This window comes from Protopterus annectens, chromosome 2.part2 (genome assembly GCF_019279795.1).
Source record: "Protopterus annectens isolate FY-2018-M chromosome 2.part2, PAN1.0, whole genome shotgun sequence".
NCBI classification, from domain to species: domain Eukaryota; kingdom Metazoa; phylum Chordata; order Ceratodontiformes; family Protopteridae; genus Protopterus; species Protopterus annectens.
Window position 1 is genome coordinate 843,025,198 of NC_056730.1, and position 24,810 is coordinate 843,050,007.

A 24,810-nucleotide genomic window follows, 5' to 3' on the forward strand; every position below is an offset into this window, starting at 1 on the left:
TGTGTGTGTGTTGTATGATGTGTATGATCACATCCACACTCACCACAACCCCTAGTGGCATACTGAAGCATGCTGTCTGATGTCAGAAACCTCCCCATACCCTTTGCCCATATAACCTCCATATGACCCATGTGGTGTATGTGATACCTGCACAGTAATGTGTTGTGGCAATCTCATTAGTGATGAGCTGTATCCCTGGCCCTGCCAAGTGTGTCAATGTGTGTGCGACCCTTTGAGACTGTGGCTGTATTGATGCTGGCACCTGTTCATGCAGACAGGAACATGTACTTCACTTACCGTATAGCTACCATATTCCTGTTGCAGATGTCACTCACCATCACATATATGTTCTGAGGACTACACAACAGGTAACCTATGTGTACATCCAATAACTGCATAGGACTGTGAAAGCACTACATAGTCATCAGGGGTTTGATACCCTGTGCTGGTAGGTGTGTGACACAAACATGCTTAGGTTTTACTCTCCCACCCCTCCCTGACATGTCAATGCCTCTGTCTGCCTCTCTCACTCCCTCACCGGTGAATGTGGAGACCTACACCTGCTTTTCTTAGGCAGCAGCATGTGCATTTTAAGTGATGTTCATGATCAGCTTATGGGCTATGCATGAATTGCAGCCCTCCCCTAACTGATTGCATGTGGAACAGCTGTGGTGACATTCCCATAGCCAATTGCATGGAAACACACTCCAATATCTAGGAACATCATGTTGGTGTTGGGCCTTTCCATTCACTGTGAGCAGGAACTCGATCTGTTGTTTGGCAAACAGCATCTCAGATGGACTGGGGATTTAACTCTGACAACATACACCATGGAAACAGGCCAACACACAGGAGGGAGATGTGCCTGACCTGACTACAGACTGTATGTGCTGCTATACTGCATTTGGAGTAATGTTGGTTAAACAGGGTGTGTGTGAATATGGCTGTCCTACATGTATTACTACCTGTCATGTCAGTTGTATTTTATGAGGACTCGCCATCTGTAGGGTCATCTACAGACTGGGCAGTGTGTGGTGCCTTTGGTTTCATGTGTTACCCACAGAGCATGTATCTGTGAACTGCAGAAGGTAGTGTGAGGATTGCAGTTTGTAGATACAGAAGCCTGGGATAGTTACTGACTTCATAGTCCTCATAGGGCATATGTTGTGACAAACCCTGTTACAACAGTAAATGTAAGATGTTATCACAGCAACATGTCAATATTGGTCCTGTGTATGTGCTTCCAGCCACAACCTTGTCAACCTCTGTATGTATGTCATGCATTAAGAGGTGCATATGTGCTGTACACCATAATTAGTGTCATCATATCTGGTAACAAGCCAGTGAGATATCAGACTGCTACACATGTTATGTACAATAGGGGTTATATTTGATGACATAACCTGGGTATTCTGTGGTTGTTTGTACAGTATTGAGGTCTGTGTACTTATGGTGAATGTCAACAGTGTTGTATTGTCAATATGTACCTTGGCTTGTGTACAGACTGTGGTAGCTGTCATCGTTCTAGGTCACGTCCTGTCTGATGTTACATGCTGCTCCACTGTATGTTACTGTATTGGCTTACATATTTGTAGGGCCATACACACACATGTCCCATACCACATACAAGCATCAGGCGACACTGTGTAGTGGCTCAGTATATGTAGTGTTAGTTTGTGAGTGGCACATATGAGGATGGTGTAGAACAGATAGTCCATGTACTATAAACTTATGCTAGCTTACCATATGTGGCTGTGGCTGTGTTCACATTGGTTGTGGTTATTCACTTCCATGCAGGTGTATCTTACCCTGTGCTGTGACATGCCTGTACAGCCTGCTATATATTCAGGTACATGCGCATTCCCCCATAGGAGATGTAGGCCAGTGTTCAGCCTGTCTGCCTGTAGCCTGCACAGTGCTTTGTTATATGCCTAGCAGCTTAGTGCACTTACCCAGTGAGATGTCATGTGCAGATACTTGCCAGATGTTTTGCTGCTGGGCCTCCTTTAACAGTCATGTATGTCAGACGGAGTGATGGGATGCTGTACATATGTATGTCAGTATCTACTGGGTAGTACGTGGCCATGGCTCCTCTGTACCAGCAGTTATTATGTGGCAGGACAGACAGGGGTGTGTGAATGCATAACCTATGGGGATGAATGTATACCAGTCGTTATGTGTTATACCCATCTACATGGCTGTTAACATCCATATTCTCAGACTTGGTCCACACGTTCTGCACTAAGGGGTTCTATGTATACCTGTGGACTGTACAGAGTTTGTCAGAATGTCCACATCTATTGGCCAATATCTCTGCTGTAGTACACAGGAGCATTATGTGCTTGGAGCGGTACTGTACTATGATGTCCTTAGGGTGTCTGTCAGTAGCCAATGGCGCACATGTGAAAAGCAGATGTGACCTCCGACACACACCATGTCTGTGAAGACAATCCTTATTACAGTAGCAGTAGTCTACTAGTATACCTGCTAAACATACCAACATCCCCTTGCACTACGGAGTTGGGAATATAGCGGCTGAGGTAGGGCTACACCCCATGTTCAGGACATATGGTGAATATATATGTACATATTATTATTCAGATATATATACAGATAATTACACATGTACATATCGGCATATATAGATGGGTGTGTGTGTATATGTACATAGATATGCATACACACACTGAGATATATACATATACAGAGCATTATATGTCTACACATATACAGATAGTGATACATATGCACATATACGGATACCACACTGCCATTCCTAATAGCAGTCCACTGCTGTTGTATCCCCCAGACATACAGGTGGGCTGGTGCCATATATGTGTGGGCTTCACCTACACATTACATGTGTGCCCATATGCACTCCAGAGCCCAGTGTATGTAACAGTAGTATATGGCCCTGTATTATTGAGTCTAGGGGGGATGCACCATACATAACCTAGGCTGTTACAAAATGTGGGGGTATCAGGGGTGGGCTGCTGTAAGGTATCTGGATGTACAGTACCATACATTTCACCTATCTTGACATTACTTACATAAAGTGGGTTACTTCAGGCCTACTGCCTCCTGCCATACAGACTGTTCTGTTTGCCAGTGTGCCTGTGATGGTGTCAGTTATGCCTTGTTAAGTATCAGTTACATCCCATTTGGCCAGCTGAAGTCTGTACCACCTAGTGATTGTATATAGAGTGTAGATAGGGGCTGCAGGACTATACACCTGCATCGCTTACTGCTGATTGTGTGGTATCCTGTGGCCCAGTCTGTCATTACTATTGTACAATTTGAAGGGCTTGGCCTAGACAGCAACAGTTGTAGACCTTTCCAGACTACTGTATTAGTATAACTGTTTCACAATTGCATTACTCTGTTTATATGGATGTCAGTGTCTGAACAGCTATATGACATGGCATATGTATCTGTAATAGTACACAAATAAAGGTATTCCATTTCTGCAAACCTATGTGTGATGTTTTGTCCTGTGACCTCACTGTGGGTATATGTTGCAGGCAACATATGTCATTTGTATGGGTGGCTCATCCAGTGTCCAGTTGTTAGGGTAACTGTAGGCATAGTGGCTGTTCCATTTTGTGTGTGCCTACTACAAGAGTAGCTTACTGTACATATATCTGTGGGTGTATTTTACATTTCCTATGGGAGCCAGACTGTACTGCATGATATGTTACCAATACCAGCCTGACATCATACAGGTGGGATGTAGTACTGTTAACATCTTGTGCCCATGTCGTGTCAGGACCTGGTTATGGGATCTGCAACACTTGGTAATGTATTGCAGAGTGGACGTGTTTGGCTGTGGGGGGGGTATACCTATTCATACAAGACATATATTGTTTGGGGCCTCTCAACCCCATTAATAGTGCATGTGGACATTTATGATTTAGTTAATCTACCAGTGATATCTACACATGTATGTCCATATATACCTATATATATATATATATATATATATATATATATATATATATATATATATATATATATATATATATATACATCTGCTTACATATATATAACCATGTCTGTATATACCTACATAGATATATATCTGCTTACATATATGTAACTTGTTGTGTATATGTAGACATATGGGTGTAGACATATATATGTGTCGATGTAGGTATTTGCATGTATATATGTTCATATATATTTATATATACGTATATTTTTCTAAATATATATATATATGTATATATATATATATATATATATATATATATTTATATATATATATATATATATATATATATATATATATCTATATATATATATATATATATATATATATACACACACACACACACACACACACACACACACATATATAGATATGTTTTATCTGTTTAGATATTAATATATTTACACACACACATACATCTAGATGTTGGTATACTCTGTACTGTTGCATGACTGGGCTGGATGATATGTTTCTGAAAACATCAGGGATTCATGAAGCTTGCGCCAGGTGCAGGCATAGCATCAGTGTTCCAACACCAAATATGGCCGCCGAGCGATCCAGATACAAGCTGTTCCCACATGCACTACCCCACGTATGCTACGCCCGCACAGCTCCCGGTGCCTGTATGCTAATTACCCCATGTGCAGCAGTGTAGCATGCAAATGAAGGTATATAGCAATCCAGGAAGTTGTGCAGGCATAGTGTAAGCATGCAGAAATATAAACAGTAAAAAACGGTTTACATTTTTGCAAACATAAAATTAGAGCCATGACAGAGGACCAAACACATGTATTATACTGTTAATATATGCCAATGGGTAAATATATAGCCGTTGGCATAAAAAAATGCACAAAATATAAAAAAGAACATTTAATTTTATGCCCACACAAACGCGAAGTTAAAGCACAGGGCATCGGTGTGCAAATGAGATCACAATGAAAATAGAATTATATGGAATAAAACTGCAATGTAACAGTTATCATGATTTCCCCATAATAGTCAATGGCACGCATGCTACACCACACCATGGCGCAAGGGTTGCTAAGGGGCTGTGACAGTGTTCTGCGCAGTAACTAGGAATTAGTAGGCAATGCCATGCAAATGAGAGGAGTGGCATGGAGATAAAGATGACATCAAGAGAGGGGTGTGCCACCTTTGCTGTAAGCACATTGAAGCATTGCTAATCCGGTTTGCCTGTTGCTAAGCAAAGCTGTAGGATAGGGGTGTGTTGAAGTAGCTATAGCTTTGCTTAGCTGAGAGCACATGCGGTAACCAAATGTGCATGTGAACGTGGATGAAAACACGCTTGATACCCGGTAAACTGCTGCGCGCAGCGTGCACCGGAGCTGAAACAGGAAGGATATGGGAAAAAAATAAGGAAATGCTGCAGCATGGAAATTGGAGTACAAATAAGTAATTAACACCTAGGAACCCACAGTGGGCCATTGACAACAGCTAACAAGGCTGCTAGCAGCTACCTACAGAACAGGAAATGGGAGGTGCTGTACCGCAAAGAAAACAGTACTGTCACAGCAGAACAAAGCAGAATTGCAGTAGATTATCTACATACCACATTTTGCAACACATTCCTGGTAGGGAAAGTACAAAACAAGAAAGCCGGCTGCCGGATGCATGTCTAACAATGGCAGGGGATTCGGGTTGAAAAATGAATTAAAGGGTAACAGATTAATCATGGCAGGCAAACATAATTCCACACCAAAGGCCCTACACTTGCAGTACTCACTGTAAAACTCATAATTAACATACCCTGCAGCTGGAATTGCACATACACACCCAATGACATCAGCAGTATCCATAGCACAATAGTATAACGTGTGAAAGCACCTCACACACACTTGTGTATTCCCATACACTCTGCACCATTGCTGTAAACAGATGGGGAACTTTTAATATGTACATGTTAGGGGCTGCCACAGTTTTGATCCACCAGCATGTGTTGGAGACTGAGGGTGGTATGGAGGATGATGCTGACAACCACCTCAGGCAACGGAGGAGGAGAAGAGTGTTCAGACCCAGGGTAACCTACCAGGGGCTACATGATCTGGAGATAGTAGAGCATTACAGGGTGGACAGGGACACCATACAGCAACTTGTTGAGCTGTACCAGCCATGCCTCAGAGCCAGAAATAACAAAGGGGAACCCATCCCAGTGGACACGAAGGTATGTGTAAGCCTGAGAATACTAGCCACAGGTACCTTTCAAAGGCCAACTAGGGATATCATGGGGGAATCTCACAGGCATCAGCATCCAGGGTACTCCACCACTTCCTGGATGCCATGTTACCACATGCCAATGAGTACATATACTTCCCCCAAATGCAGGAGGGGTTGGCCAGCAATATGCATCTCTTCCACCATGTGGCAGAATACCCGGAGGTCCTGGGTTAAATAGACTGCATGCACATACACATTAAGTCACCACCCGCTGAGCAGGGTAGGTGCTACATAAACCGCAAGGGATACCCCTCCATTAACTGCCAGGTCATGTGCAATGTCCAGGGCATTATCATGGATGTGTGTGCTGGCAGACCTGGAAGCTGTCATGACTCCCACATCTGGCATGCCTCACAGCTGTATCAGGTATTTGCCAGGGGGGACATCCCATATGGCCACCTGGTGGTGGATGCTGGCTATGCACTGGAACCGTGGATGATGACTCCCATCAGAAATGCACGCACACCCATGCAAGAATACCATAATGAGACACACGTACAAACCAGAATCATCATAGAGCATGTGTTTGGGATGCTGAAATCATGGTTCCATTGCTTATACATATCTGGTGGAGCCTTGCAGTACTCTCCAGGCACGTGTGCCCACATCTTCATAGTATGTGCCATGCTACACAATATGGTCCTGCGGAAACAGCTGCAGCAGGGAAAGAATGGTGAAGGCCCTCACAGCCCACCACCATTGCCAAGGGCCCCACAGGCATAGAGGGACTCAGACCATGAACACCCTGAGCCAGCCCCAGTAGGCAGATGGAGGCGTGCCCAGTATGCTCCTGCCTTGGCAAAGAGGGAATGTATAGCACACACACTGACAGTGTAGGCACATATGGACTGATACCTTTTTCCACCTGCACACACAATAAACATGGATGGCGCACACACAAGACCACCTGTAAATTGTCATGTATAGGTGGTCTACTGTGTGTATCCAACATAGGCAGCCCTCAACTAATGCACACACAACTGTGATTGGCACAAGGTAAGTCAACACCACAACAGTAAAGTAAGCTATCAGCATGTGCTGATACTGTATGTATAGGTTCATAGGTACATAGGTCGGTACTTGGCTAACTGCCTGAGGGCATTCATAAGCCTAGCCAAAATGTGTCAGCTGTTGCCACCCCATTGATTAATTAACTGTCCTTCAGTGGAGCAGAGACAATTGAGGGATTCCTGGGGTGTATCCACTGTTCCACATCCACTCTGCAAGTTTTCCCTGGAGTGTTAGTGAGGTGCTCTGTATAATGTAAGCAGGGATGTTGTTCTAAAGCATGGGGAGTTCCTGTGACAGGAAACTGTCACTCCAGCATCTTTCAGTTATGGTTGTGGCAAGGTGTAGCTCACTACAGTGTGTGGCTCACTGTGACATGGATTCCTATAGGTGGAGTATATGCATTAAGCCTGACTTAGACATGGCTTTGTTGGCCAGCAAAGATCATCTCTGAGTAAATGAGATGCCACTGAGTAATGCAAATGTTCATTCATTCTGGCAGCATCGGACACATGTCAAAGGCCAGTAATCCTCTTGGTGAGGTACGTCCATGGACCCACCAGCTGTCGGATGTGTCTTCTGAGGTACATCCCAAATGGGTTATCATACTCGATGATGGGATTGATGAGTGACGAGTAAAGGGGCACAATAACCTCAGTATGTCTAGATGCGAACCCTTAAGTAATCAGATGGCCTACATAAAAGGATGTCCCAACTACTTTGGAGATATGATTGTCAAAGAAGAGATCACTATCTACTGTAGTTCCCACATACCGTATTTCCTTGTCTGAATTAAAGTGTCTGTCACTCATGTGTTAATATGTGGGTGCTTAGTTTTCCCAAAATGGAATGACCATGCAGTTTGGGGCCCTTAGCTGGAGGCCATGACTTTAACACCCTGTGTTGGTCACTGTGAGGCCCCTTGACTGACATCTGTGACAGCTAGACTGTCAATTATGGCTCCCAGTTTGCAGTAATTGCCAAACACGGTCTGCTGTAGTCCACCTGTGTTTGCATGTACCTCTGAGAAGTATATGCCAAACAGTAGGGGTCCCAGGACTGAGTCCTGTGGGACACCATTTGTGACTGGTCAAGAGTTGGACCTGGAGGCTGCTAGGCTTACCATGTGGGTTCTGTGTGTAAGTCTGTTGGCAAACCAACCTGTGATGTATGGGTGTATGTACTGGCTGGCGAGTTTATAAATAATAGCTGGTGAGGAATGGTGTCAAAACCCATGGTGAGGTCCAGGTAGTATGTGTAAACTACCACACCCCACACCTAAAGTCTTGGTGACTGTAAGATATCAAACAGGCTCAGTAGGCATGATCTGCACTCAATCAAGCTGACCTGGGTTGGGTCAAGTGTCTGGAGGTTACCATTGTCTATGTTAATGAGTGCCATGAGGATGCACTCCATAGCCATGCAGACCAGGTTACTCAGGCTAATGGGGTGGTAGTTACCATGGTGAGCTGTGTCTCTGCCTTGGTGGAGTGGAATAACTGTTGGCATGCGCCAGTGAATGGGCATGTAGCCTGTGTAGAGGCTGATGTTGAATTTCTATATTAGGTGGGGGTTACTTTGTCTTGTAGTGTCTGCAGTATGCTGTCTGGGACACCATCTGCCTCCATTGATGCTGTGTCATGCCATTTGAAAGGACCATTTCCACCTGTGTGTCTCTGATGTCTGAGATACTGTACGTTTTGGGTATTGTTGTGGGCCCTGTAGGTGGTGACGTTTGCACCGAATGTATCTACAAATGTGTTGGGGATATCAGTAGGGTCAGTATGTTTAGTGCAATATTGCACCAGCACAGTGCAAATCTGTGTGTTACTGCTTAGATCCTTCACATAGTCAAAGAAGGCTTTGTGGTCATCTTCCGAATCCTTGACTATTTACCTGTTGATGTCAGCCTTGGATGATTTCATGAGTAACATAAGTGTCTTACTAATACAGGTCATGGATGTCTGCATGTATTGGGATTTGCTGTTGTTCTGGACTACTGTCCTGCTTCTGTTGTATAGCCTGTATATTGCAGGGGTCCACTAGACTGGTATCCTTGTGTAGGAGGAGCAAGTCCTGGTTTAACATTGATGGCATGATCCATACATCTTTGTAGGTGCTTATAGAGTGCATTTGTAAATCTTTCTGTATCTTGAGCAGTGTAATCCCTGAGCGTGGGGGCTGTGAACTATCCCACCTCTGTCAATAGTACTGTGAATTTAGCTGTAGGAAAGGTATTCACTGTGTGTTCCTTGGGTGGGGGAGATGGTTGGGTGTGGAAATCATCAGTGAATAGTTCATGATCAGATCTAAACAGTGACCGGTTTACCTCAGCTGTAGTGCACCTGTTGCACATGTTGGTGATTACAACTTCTAGTATGTTTTCACCTCTCGTTATTCCATTTACCAACTGATACAGGATCTATGAGGTAATAAATCCCAGGAAGTGCTGGGCCTGGAAGTGAATACTCGAGTAGGTTATCCAGTTAAGGGTAGGGTAGCCGACATTGACCAATAACAGGGTGTCTGGCAGGACTGTCATGTTTACCACTGTCTCCAGATAGTTGGAGTGGTGCTCCTGGGTCATGGAGGATTATCTGTAGCAGCCAACAGTTTGATTTGCAGTTGTGACTGATGTCAGCTGCACATGGATGATCACAGAGGTATCATGCTGCCCAACTAACTTGGAGGTGTAGGTATCCCTGATGAATATGGATACACCCCCTCCATGTCTGGGCCAGTCCATGTTCAGTGGCTGAAATGTGTGTTATGGGTTGTAGTCCAGTAGTGCCGGTGTGCTCACAGGAGCCTTATACAGGTCCCAGTCACAGAACAGATGCTGATGTTGTCCACACTGAGTATGCTGTGAGCGTGTGCATGTTGTGAGTACAACTCCTGGTGTTGAGTAGCCTAACCCTCATTGATTCTGCTATTGTGCAGTTCATGGAGGTGAGATTCACCTCTGAAACTTGCCTAAAAATGGCACCATGGGGGCGCCAATAGCTTTGGCCAGAATTCCAAAGCCTAAGGCTGACACATGCAAGTTGGTATGGTATTGTTGCAGGCATGTTTCCCATCTGTGCTTGTATTCCATCTTTCCTGTAGGTAACCTACTGGTAAGCAATACAAATCCTTAAACCTATACAAGTCTATTAGCTTCCAAGATAGGCTTTTGGAGTGATTAAGTATCAGTAGTCTGTATGCTCTTGCTGTACTTAACTGTTGTCTGACTACATGGTGATTTTACATTGTATATTGTGATCAGAAAACTCTGTATAATCACATATGATGTTGGAGATGGCCTGCACTGTAGAGGTTCACAGATAGGTAGTAAGCTATCTGCCCAAGGGCATTTAGAAGCATAGCTACAGTGTGGTGGCTTTATCTGCACCATTGATGAAGTAACAGAGCCGCTGTCAAGCATAGCCAATGAAGTGATTCCAGGTAGAGTTGCTGGAAGCTGTTGAAGACTGGGGTGGTGTAGGGTGATAGGGGCACATAGTTATCTCAAAAGGGCATGTTAATATGACAAACCATCAACATTCAATTTCCCCAACAGGTCTTGCAACTATAAAACTGGAGGGGCTCCCCCGCACCCTGGCTGCATGTTTCTGGGACATATGATCCCAGGGGTGTATATACTGTTGCCCAGTCACACATCAAGGTGGGAAACACTTGTGGAGTATAGATAATTATACTGGCAGCTAGTTTTGGAAACTAGCAAAGCCCCAGGTCTGAATGATATGATCTCACTGTTGCCAGTACTTAAACTAAGATCAGCTAAGCTTTAAGGTCCACATTCAGTTCCTGAAAGGATTTCCTTCAGATATATATGAACATTTAATTACCAATTCTGCATTAAAATATGACATTTCAGTTCAGACCTTTGGGTTAACTTCACAATATAGCCACTAAAGGGATCTAACAGTATATATATATATATATATATATATATATATATATATATATATACACACACACACATACATTTCTTATGCTGTTCAAATGTTGGCTCAAATACTTACAAATATTTTACAGGGATACTTTTTATATATATTTTTTTTATATATATTTATTGTATTCACACATGGTTTTAGATTTTACTTCACAAATAATATATGTACGTTATTGTTATACTTTTATATAGTTGATCATTGTATTTTAACAGTAGTGAATGCTGTGAACTACAGGGGATTGGTTAATTATTTAATTGGGAATTTAATTTGATTGGTTATGTTCCAATTACTTCATGTATAAAAAGTGATGACTGAGATACTTTTTTTATCTGATGAAGTTGACAACGAAAACGTGATTTACACTGTGAACGTTAGGCTGGTGTATTGTGCTTTGTTTAGTGTACTGTGCTTCATTAAAGCTGTTCGTGGCATACCAACTGAATTCAAGGTGCTTTTGTACTGGGTTGTTGTGTAGCCTAGCTTACACATAGGATTCATGAACATAGGAAATAGGCAGAAGGAACGTTAATGTCAATAGTGTAATGGCTACAGCATTAGCATATCTGTGCATTTGTGGTTCAAATCCCAATAAAGTCAGAGATGTTTTACATGTTACAAAGTATACCTTAACCACAGCTTGCATATATAGGTAGTATTCCTCAGAATAATAAACATTTGAAACACACATAAACCCATGTGTGCTGGAGATTATAGTTAACAGAGAATGTAATGTTATGTAAGCACATAATGAGATGTTACGTCACTGAAATGTATATATCCTGAGTAGTTAGCAAATGTGGCCATATTTATGTGCACAGGTTGTAAAGTTTGTTTAACTGTGTATAATGTCACACAAACACCTTTAAACCTGCTTAAATTAGCCTTATTCTGGAGTAAGAACATGTCTAACACATCATAGGTGTTGAACCCTGGACCATGCACACCATAGTCATGGGACTTACCATTAAGCCATCTATTCTATTTACACGTTTAATGGTTGCTAGACTACATCTTATACTACAGGCATTTCACAGTACTGACCACAAATGGGACAGTCACTTTGTGTACATATGTACAGTACATTGTAATGTACTGTAATGTGTGAATCAACATATACAAGTCTACATACCTTTAAACCTGCTTACAACTACTTGCGCAGGTTGTAGGATGTAAAGTTTGTTTAACTGTGTATAACCGCTGGTATAATGTCACACAAACACCTTTAAACCTGCTTACAACTGCTTAAATTAGCCTTATTCTGGAGTAAAAACATGGCATAGGTGTTGAACTCTGGACCATGCACACCATAGTCATGGGGCTTACCATTAAGCCATCTATTTTATTTACATGTTTAATGGTTGTTAAACTACATCTTATACTACAGGCATTTCACAGTACTGACCACAAATGGGACAGCCACTTTGTGTACATATGTACAGTACATTGTAATGCACTGTAATGTGTGAATCAACATATACAAGTCTACATACCTTTAAACCTGCTTACAACTACGTGCGCAGGTTGTAGGATGTAAAGTTTGTTTAACTGTGTATAACCGCTGGTATAATGTCACACAAACACCTTTAAACCTGCTTACAACTGCTTAAATTAGCCTTATTCTGGAGTAAAAACATGGCATAGGTGTTGAACTCTGGACCATGCACACCATAGTCATGGGACTTACCACTAAGCCATCTAATCTGTTTACATGTTCAATAGTCGTTAGACTACACCTTATACTACAGGCATTTCACAGTACTGACCACAAATAGGACAGTCACTTTGTGTACATATGTACGATACATTGTAATGTACTGTAATGTGTGACTCAACATATACAAGTCTACATATGTATAAGTGTTACAAATAAATACTAAATATATCTATCTATAAATATATATATATATATATATATATATATATATATATATACGTCACTGATGTTTGAACATAGAAATGTATATGTGTATATACATATATATATATATATATATATATATATATATATATATATATATATATATATTTTATTTATTTTTTACTTATTTATTTAATTAAAAAAAATATATATATATATATATATATATATATATATATATATATATATATATATATATACATGTCACTGATGTGTGCACATAGAAATAAATATATATATATATATATATATATATATATATATATATATATATATATATATATATATATATATATATATATATATATATATATATATATATATATATATATATATATATATATATATATATATATATATATATATACAGTAACATCTATAGCCATATATATATATATATATATATATATATATATATATATATATATATATATATAAACATCTACGAACACACTTTGTCACACAAAAGCAATTCACATGAACTGAAGTGTATGCAAAACACATGCAGCTCTGGTATTATAACTATTAATATTAACCTAATTCCCCATAGAAGCAATGGTTGCTGTGTATGTGGAGATTGGTGTGGGGGAGGGCTGTTGACTAATGGAATATGCATCAAGGAGGGCCTGTGTTGGATGTTCAATAAGTGAACTGGAGGGTTACACATGGAGTATGGGGACAATATAAAAAGGACACAAAACAAGAACCATTCTCATCCATAATACAGCCTGTCAGGTCACATTGCAACACTGAATTCAACAAACATATGAACATTGACAGGTATCATACATATGTACACCAACTGACTTACACATTTGTTTGCAGTAGTGAGGAACGGCTGTAGTACACTGTATATACTAAACACCATAAAAGTTGTGCATAACTCAGATGCCTCAGTGGGAAAGTCAGTGACTGTGATGTTCATTGTCCCGGTTTCAAGACCTGCAAGGGCTGTTACTTCATTTTGAGGGCCTAAATAAGGGATGTTGGATGCAGGGTGATTAAAGCTTTTTTAAGCAGTCATTAGCAGGCTATTGCGCCGGTAAGCAGTGCTTAAACATGACTACATGGATAAGTATTACACAGGTTTAACCTTTGCTGAACATCACACAGATCACGGGGAAAGCCGCTCACAACTGCTGAAATATGCGTTAATCACTCTTGCACTACCAGTTCCTGCTCTGAGGGGTAAAATGATCACTGCAGGGATTAGAACATGCAATCACATACACAATCTTCACAGTAACCTACCACTAAGCTACCTGAGATGTACCAACAGCAGCTATGTATTCAGACAGGTTAAAACACAAATGGGAGGATTGTGTGGAAATAGGACAAACCGCCATGTACCCAATGAAAGGTGTATGCTATATATATATATATATATATATATATATATATATATATATATATATATATATGTATATATCTACATATATATATATATATATATATATATATATATATATATATATATATTTATATATATATATATATATATATATATATATATATATATATATATATATATATATATATATATATATATATATATATATATATATATATATATATATATATATATATATATATATATATATATATATAGAGAGAGAGAGAGAGAGAGAGAGAGAGAGAGAGAGAGAGAGAGATACATGTCGATATATAGGGATATACATAGATATATATATATATATATATATATATATATATATATATATATATGTAGATATATAGATAGGTTAACAACATCTACACAACCATGGAGGTACATATAAATGGGATACCTACCAAATACCGAATGCTTGACATACCGACGCGCGTAATCCCGAGGCTTAAGGACCGAAAGACCACAGTACCAAAACACCAGAAGCACGATTTTTAAAATCCCAATGTTAAGGGACTTTGAGTTAGCACTTCTGGTGTTGCGGTTCAGGTAGGTTACTGTGTGTAAGTGTGTTTCTGAGGGCTTTAGTGTGTGTTCTGATTGTGTTGTGTGTTTGTGGGGGATTGTAATGTGTGGGTGTGGGTTGCCTTGTGTGTCTGTTTGTGCGATCTCGGAGGTAGAATATTATAGTAGGGGATGTGTGGGGGGGTGCAGTCACCCACATGGGGGGATGTAGGGAGGCTTGCCCCCCTGCTCATACGTAGTGTAGAATGGGTTGTTTGGATGTGGGGGGGTAGCTGTGTGTGCGTGTGTGTCTGTGTGTGTGTGTGTGTGTGTGTGTGTGTGTGTGTGTGTGTGTGTGTGTGTTTTTTGTGTTTATATTACTTTTATGAGTCTGACTTTCACGAGTTTGAGTGTTCAGTAATGTGGGGTTTTGGGATTCTGGGCTCGGTACTGTGGTCGTCGGGATTGTGCGCGTTCAGGGTTTCGTAGGTATCCTGTATACAGCAGTTGAAGTGTTCATATATGAGTATAACATGAACCATAGCAATCACACATTCTGCCATGACCAAACAATATGAACAAAAGATATGAAGAGTATATGCCTATACACTATTACAAATATGTGCTATGGACATGAGCCAAAGAGGGTTAGTCACCGACACAACTCCAATGACTGCAAATATCTATGACAGAAATACACAGGCATCTTTCATGTAGTAACACTTTATTGCATTCCGATATATTGCCAAAAGGATTCAAGGACTAACCGCACCTGCATGCTATACAGGAAGCATTTAACAGTGCCTTAATGAATCAGCCTGCAATTACCATTGTATTAGTCCACTAAAGGATAGGTGTTCAAATAGGAAAGGAACCCTCACACATATTGAATATGTCTAAAAGCAGTTCCTACACACCTGCATCTGCTATGTACACCCAACAACATCTCCCCCACACCCAAACGAATTACAACAATACATACTGTAATAACATTACAAATTATTCACTCACTGTACGACATCTGCTGAAACCTTAACATACCCTGTAAGAGACACACTAACATGGCCCTATGTGAAATAGTTCCTGTTATACAATGGAACAGCTGCTGATGTTACAGGGTTTGTTTGCACTAATCCTGTTTCAGAGGGTTGTATGTACACCAGGAAGTTACCAATTACTGATTATCAACACAGTATGATACACATTTACACCAAACCAAAGATGTCTGGTGTGCACACTGTAAACCACCTAACATTATATGCATAGCCATACAGCCTTGAGCTGGTCTAACATCATTGCCAGACTGAAACATCTGCAGAAGTATCAGGTACAAACAAACCCTGCATAAGTAGCAATGTTCAGAAATATAACAGCAGTACTCACATGTAGAACATCTTCTAGGCATTACACACAATCCACGGGAGTCATAAAGCTAATATATCTCTGTTTGTTTCCATATAGCTGTTGCAATACATCACAAACAACACATCCAGGCTGTCTTTCTCACAAGTAAGGCAAAGGGACAACGCCCAAGTGGAGTACTCAGTTATACACCACTGTTGCCATAGTATTGGCTAATGGAGTAGCTACACAGCTGATGTGTATGTAATTAACTACTTTGGAACACCAATTGTTGGTCAGGATAGCACATGTTACTGATTTCTAACTATAAAAGGATGGCTTGTCACACATTAAAACCATCTGTATATACCTGCAGAACATTACAAAGAAGATTGAAACACAAACTGAAAAAGACTGAAGTAACAGTCAATAACACCTCAAGTTACTAATAAGGTATGTAGAACACTCAGTATGTCTGTGTATGTACTACCTGTTCTGTAATAATTATAGTGTAAGTAATGCATATAGTGGAACCAGTTATCTTGTAGTGATGTATTGTTGAGCATTGTAATGCTTGTAGTATTCTATGTGTGTACTGCTGTAGGTCACAAGGCAACTCCTCATACACCATGAGGGCTTGGAACCCAACAATTCCTCTCCAGCCACTGTCAGTAGCAGGGTTGGTCCAACAGGTATGTGTTATAACAGGGGATAGTATATGTTGATATAGTTTAACAGTAGGCATATGTATGGGTGTATTACTGAGAATAACATGTCAAAGATGGGCCTACTGTGCAAATATGATTTGCATTGTGGGATATTGTGCCAATAATTGTGTAATGTACAGTATTGTAGGCAGACTTGTATTACATTTTACATAGCATTACTGTTATGTTAAGCAAACATTAGTTATGTCTATTGGCATTTACAATTCTCAATAACAGGATACATATGATTTGTAGTCATCCGACAGTTTATCAGCATGATAGCAAAGTAAATTGGAAGAGCTAGTTAACTATCCATGCACATAAGACATGTAATAGGTTCATAGGTTCATAGGTAAGTACTAGGCTGTCTGCCCAAGGGCATTTATAAGCCTAGCCAGAGAGTGTTGGCTTTCGCCACCCCCCTTAGATTAGTCCCCCAGGGCTCAGTCCTAGGACCCCTCATGTTCGGTATATACTTCTCTGAACACAATCCACGTTCAGAGAACAGTGATCCCTGGGGTACATTTTCTGTTTCCCATCCACCTGTCAAGGTTTTTCTTGAAGAGTGCTAGTGAGGGGCTCTGCCTGATGTACATTGGCATCATGTTCCAAAGCACGGCGAGTATCTGGGTCAGGAATCTATCCCACCAGCACATCCTATTTATCATTGTGGTAAAGTTTATATCCCTAGAACAAGCGGCTCTCAGGGATTTTTATTTAGGTGGAGCATATCCATCAATTCTGGGTCGGACATGGACCTTGTATGTCAAGCAGAGATCACCTCTGCATAAGCGGTATGCAAGAGAGTACAGCTGAAGTTTCTTTAGTCGGGCTGCATAGGTCATCTGTTTGAGGACAGTTATCCTCTTGGTGAGGTACTTTTGTGGTCTTTCAAGCTGTTGCAGGTGTCTTGTAATGTACATCCCAAATGAGGTGTTGTATTCTTTAATGGGTCTAATAAGTGATGAGTAGAGAGGCACAATGACCTCCTTTGTTCTGGATGAGAACCCTTTTGAGATTAGGTGGGCCACGTAGAAGGATTTTCTAACCACCATGGCAATATGATTATCAAAGGAGAGATTGCTATCTACTTGGGTTCCCAGATCCCTTATTACTTTTTCTGCATTTAGGGGACTACCACCTATGTGGTAGTTCACGGGTACTTTGTTTTTTCCAAAAGGGATGACTATGCACATTTTGGCATTCAGCTTGAGGCCATGATTTTGACACCAGATATCTGTCTCAGTGAGACCCTTCTGGAAGGTGTCTGTATCAGCTGGGGAATCAATTATGGCCCCTAGTTTGCAGTCATCAGCAAACTTGGTCAGCCAAAGTCCTCCTGTGCTTGCCTGTACCTCAGAGAAGTATATACCGAACATGAGGGGTCCTAGGACTGAGCCCTGGGGGACACCACTTTTAACTGGTTTACAGTCGGACCTAGAGTCTGCAACTTTCACTGTGTGGGTTCTGTCCATGAGCCAATTTGCAACCCACCTCGTGATGTAGGGGTTAATGTTCAGGTTGGTGGGTATGTCTATAATACCAGAATAGGGAATAGTGTTGAAAGCCTTTGCGAGGTCAAGGTAGGCTGTGTGGACCTCCTTACCCTCATATAATGCCTTGGTAACTGTCTCAAGGAAGTCCACCAGGTTTAGGAGGCATAATCTGCCCTTAACAAAGCCAAACTGAGTGGGGTCAAAAGTTTGGTGGTTCGCAATGTCTCTGTTAATGAGTTCCATGATGATGTGCTCCATAGCCTTGCAGACCAGGCTAGTCAGGCTTATAGGACAATAGTTGCCAGAGTCCTTTGTGGCGCCACATTTGTGGAGTGGGATAACTGTTGCTGTGTACCACTCTGAGGGTATGTAGCCTGTAGAGAGGCTGAGTTTGAACAGTGTGTTTAGGTGAGGGATTAGTTCATTTTGGAGCTCTTGTAAGACACAGCCTGGGACACTGTCTTTTCCCATTGAGGCTGTGTTCTTAGCTTTGGAGAGGGCTGTTTTAACCTGTGTGTCGGTGATTGCTGGGGCCGCACATTCTTCTGGTATGGTTATGGGCCCTTTAGGGGGTGAGAGGCGTGTGAAGTTTGCACTGAACCTGTCTGCCAAAATGTTGGCAATATCAGTCGGTTCAGTATATTTTGTGCCATTCTGCACCTATTCAGAGCAGATCTGAGAGTTTCCACTTAGGTTCTTGACGTAGCTAAAGAACACTTTGTGGTCATCTTTAGAGTCCTTGGAAATATCTCTTTCAAAGCTAGCCTTGGATGATTTTATGAGGGATTGTAGTGTCTTGCTGATACTGATCAGGGATGTCTTTTCTTCTAGGGATTTTGCTCTTATCTGTACTAGTTTCCTCCTTCTATTGTAGAGCCTGTTTATGGCAGGGGTCCACCAGACTGGTTTCCTTTTCTTGGAGGAGTGAGTCTTGGTTTAACTTGTGATAGCATGATCCATGCATTCCTGCAGGTGATCATAGAGTGCCTTTGTATAGGTTTCAGCATCTTGGACAGCATTGTCCATTGGCGTGGGGGCTGTGAACCTTTCCACCTCAGTCTTAAGCAACGTGAAGTTTGCTTTGGAAAAGTATTTCATGTTAGTTTCCTTGGTTGGGGTTGTGGGCAGAATGTGAATATCCAGAGTGATTAGTCTATGGTCTGATCTAACCAGCGAAGGGTTGATATCAGGTGTGGAAAACCAGTCACCCATGTTGGTGATGACCAGGTCCAATATGTTGTTCCCTCTGGTGGGGGTGTTGACCAGTTGATCCAGGCCATTTGAGTATATAAATTCTTGGAAGCACTGGGCAAGGGAGTTAGTACTTGAGTAGTTATCCCAGTTAATGTTTGGGTAGTTGAAATCACCCAGTATTAGGGTGTTTGGTAGGACCTTCATATTTCCCAGTGTCTCCAGAAATACAGAATGTGGGTCCTGAGTCATGGTGGGTGATCTGTAGCAAGCTACAATTTGGGATGCAGTTTTGCCCATTGTTAGTTGAACTTGGATAATCTCTGATGCATTGTGCATTGCCACTAACCTGGAGGTGTGAGTATCCTTGATGAATATGGACACACCCCCGCCTTTTGTGTTTCGGTCCGGGTTCTGTGACCGAAAGGTGTGGTATGAGTTATAGCCTGATAGTACTGTGGTGCTCTCTGGAGCCTTAAACCAGGTTTCTGTTACTGCACAGACATCAATGTTCTCCATACTGAGGAGTGCCTCGAGTGCGTGCATTGTGAGGTTCAGACATCTGGCATTGAGTAGCATTACCCTCAGTTTTTGGTTACTTGTGCTATGTACGGTGGTGGGTTTGTCTTTTGAGCCTTGCCTAAAAGTCCACCTTGCCTAATATCTACCTCTCTAGTATTGTTTGCAAGCAATGACAGTTGTGCATGTGTACATGTACTGCAAATGTGTACTGACCCTTGTTACAGGGCTGTGCCAAATGTCTATGTGCACACCTACATAGAGTGGATATTGACAGTAGAGACACACTGGTTGAACGTTTAGGTTTGTGTAGCCTAACCTCTCATTGGCAGACTAACAGCTGCTTGGAAATATGTGGACAGTGCTGGTAATGAAACAGGGTGCATATCATCTTTAACTACAGTGTGACATCTGCAGTAGGAGTGTAAGATGTAGGAAACCGCTGCCCATGTGTAATAGCTGCTTCATAGGTGATGGCTTACACTATCTGATTATATCCTGATCATGTCGATAGTGGCAGCAGAGTCTATTAATATTGGACTCTGTGTGGGGAGTGGGTATCTGTGCCCAAAAGAGGTCACGGTTCTGGTGGGTATGTGAGCATATACCCAGACAAGGATACAGCCCTGTTGACACGTGCATCATCTGTAATCAACTATCAGGATGTGATGTGGCCCTCAGAGGCGGATTGCTACTAAAGGTAGCTACCATGTTCCAGTAATAGCTAGTGTTGCCACGTCTATAGCACAAATATTTACTTGTGAGCATCACTGTCTAAAACTTTTTCATAAGCAGTAAGAAAACTAAATACAGTACATGGTACTTGTAGTACTGAATGCTCATACAGGCATGTCCACTAGTCAGCTACTGGTGTTTACTAATGTCCGCTTTGTGTATGTGGCCATCCTGGGGGAATGCAATCTCTATGCCATGTACACTGCCAAACCCACCTAACACCACACCCCACACATTGTCTGGGATGCAGCTACAGGGGTGAGCTTGGAGGCAGTTCATTCTATACCCATGACTGGACTAGACAGTCAAGAGGTGTAGGTTAACACATGCATCCCATCACCACAACCAACACATGCCCTTACCAGAACACAGTAAGGACACACACACATGCCACCAGAAATCACATACATCCACAGAGGCTTCTAAGTATCTGGACAAGCAAGAGGCCTCCCAAGTTGGAATAGACAGACAACAGAATACAAACACTGTACGACATAGTTTGCATAATTGTGTCACACCTCAGAACACATGGCCAGAAACATGACCAACAGTACTCATTTGTGAATGCAAACTCTAGCACTATGTTACACACCAAGCTATATGAGGGCAAACATACTGTCAACTACCTGTCTGCCATGATTAGCCACATACCCATACACTCAGACCACCTTTTGAACTATACACATGTCTCTGGCATATTCTATGTTGTTGTGCAGGACCTGTGATGCAGTAGCCTTGACTGCATGGAAACACATGTAGGAACTGTCAGGTCTTGTAGCCCATGCAGGTATGTCCCAAGTCCTGGGAAGCATGCTGCCATTGGCCAGAATGATGCAGCAGTACAGGGACAAGGATTGTATTCCACAACTGTGTAATGTACTGGTGTAATTCAAAGAGTATCCAGCATCTCTCTGCCTGGAGATAACATGGTTGACAGACCATGATGCTTTGCCAGACAGGGCCTGCACCTGTCACCCCTGAGAATCTGGATACTGGCAACAGCGCATGCTTCCCCTATAGTGCCCTCATCATGCCAAGTTCAAGTGAAAGCCCACTGGTGCAACAGGGACAGCCAAGAAATAAACTGTGGGTCTTGATACTCAATGATATAAATCAGGTACTCAATATGGACTCACGGCAATCTGAAACATGGAGAACATGTCTGTGCAGTGATAGATATGGTTCATTGCTCTGGAGAGCCCCCTGCATTACCATGTTACAACACATACCTCACCTCTTGGCCATCATCCTGAGGGATATGTACACCCCCACGCTAGTTGCACTTGCACAACGTAAGATGCATTATGCTGAGCAACTACCTTTGTGCCAAAGTTTAATCCAAATTGCACCTTATGACAGATCATCCACCATGCCTCATAATTCCCAACTGTCATTGTGCTGTAATGGGGAATACCAGTTTTGAGACAGGAAACCATGATCATGGCCACTCAGCTATCCCATTATGAACTGGGAAGACTCATCATGTACCAACACTTGTGCTCAATGCATGTTAGATTTCAGCAACACCAATGACCTGGATCACCATAGTCACACAAACAGGGCTAACATTATGCCACACATGGTCAGTCTTCAAAGCCAATGTTATTCTCCTTAAGAGTGAAGTAGTGACTGTCATGACACCCATGCAGATGTACAATGCATGTGCAAATGCTGAGTCCTACACAAATGCACTTTAAGCACTCACATATGTGCAGTGATTGTGCCATTGAAACAGGAACAGGATTCAACCAAACACAAACATGAAGGCAAACTGGTGGCACCCTGCCTTAAACTGTACCACAGAAGGTAGTAACTGTTGCAAGAGTCAACATACATGAGTGGACGTTGATCCATGGTCAGCCTCAGTAAGATGCAGATACTCCATATAATGCCACACAAAGCTACTGTGAAACTAATCATCCACATATTATGAGGCCAACCACAGAGGATTCCATAGCTGTGCCATGAAATATAATGGCAACAAGCTGTGCTTCACAGCACTATAGCATGAGAAATACTGCACCTATGGAAATAACACCTGTTCATCCAGATAGGGTCTTGGATAACATAAACACACTGCCCCCCACAACAGGTACACATTCATATATCCATGTACACTACACAGCCCCTGTAATCACAACTATGCAGGTACAAGCTGCACTCTCCAGTGCCATACATACAGACTGCATGGGACCTGTCCACATCCCAGGTTGTATCCTACACAAATGTCAAAACAATTTGCTCTCCACATAAACATCATGTAAAATCATAGCTTCATGTTGGGCTATGTACACACTGAATGGTGCACACCAACAGTTATCACAACCCACAAAGGAGGAGACACCACTGATAATGGGAATTACTGCACTACTACCCTGCTGAGTCTGGTCTGAAAGGCCATGAACATTGATCAACTTATTTGATGTCAGCAGTACAGATGTAGATGACAGTAAGGTTGATTTCAAACAGCATATCATAACCTTGCCAGGTCATAGGACATCATCACTCATACTGTCTTCCAGCTACACTCAGTAGACTAGATGTACATTCCTATGTCACAGGAGTGTTTTGCAACTGGACTGTTGGCAGAATCAACACTACAGAAGGTGTCTGAATAATACATGCACATCACACCAGTGCCAGCTACAGCAAGACAGAATTAATGCATTGTACTCCCCCACTTTGTAGTCTATACCACACACACTAACACAAAAGATGTCTGCCTACTGAGGTATGCAAATGACTATGAACTAGGAGCAATAGCTGACTCAATGAGTATTGCGGTCAACATACAGAAGGGGCTTTGTGGGTGAGGTGTGTGACATATGGCCACATTCTGACAGCTACATATTGCATTGTCAACCCCTATGTTAAAAACCCTGTACCCATGAACTACCACCTAGGCAACGGTCAACATAATGGATACTGTGTGTATGGGATGCAGCTGGACAGTTGTCTTTCCTGTGATAGTTACATCACCACACCTGTCAGGTAGTCATAAGTGGCAACCCTAATCATGACAGGGTGCCATCTGTGAATATAGAGATCATTGTTCAGCCATATTCAACACTCAGGTGACCCTTATCAGATCACATATTTCCTTTAAGGGGTATTGGCCATGTTCAGATGTCCTACACCAGCCTTCCCAATCCCTATCTCCACTATGTAGCATGATGCCTACCCTGAATAAAGCCATGTCCAACCCAGTGATGTTGGATATGCTACACTTACACATCCCGATCTCAAACACCTACTTCATGGACATCCACCTTCCTAGTACAAGGATCACCACATGCTGGACAGATCCTTGTCCCATACACTTTACATACTCCTGCCATACTATGCATCCCTGTCCAGCAAAGCTGCACATTGCTCCTCTTTCAGACATGGTGTGATGACCGCATGGTAAATATATCATTAACCCTGTGGATCAGTTATGTGGCACTGCTTGACCTGGCCCCAGAAACCTGCCTGTCGGCTACGGCTAGGTAACCTTTCATCCTAGGCTCATACATGGCCCAGGGCATATAGCCTACTAGTTGGCTTTGACCATACATGCTATAGTTGATATCCAACCCTGCAAATGCCATCAGGCTAGTCAGTGTCCCATGTGTATCACATGTGCAACACAGGTAATACATGGCAGGATGTTGAACTGCTGTACAGTGCCATGTAGATGTATATGGAAAAACACATACATGTAAAACCTTCCGTGAGCAAGTCTGCAGGGTCACAGGTCATGTCTGTTAAGGCAGTGTAAGTCTATATATGTGACATATACACACCATCAAGGTCTACTGCATTAATGTGAACACATACAGGCAT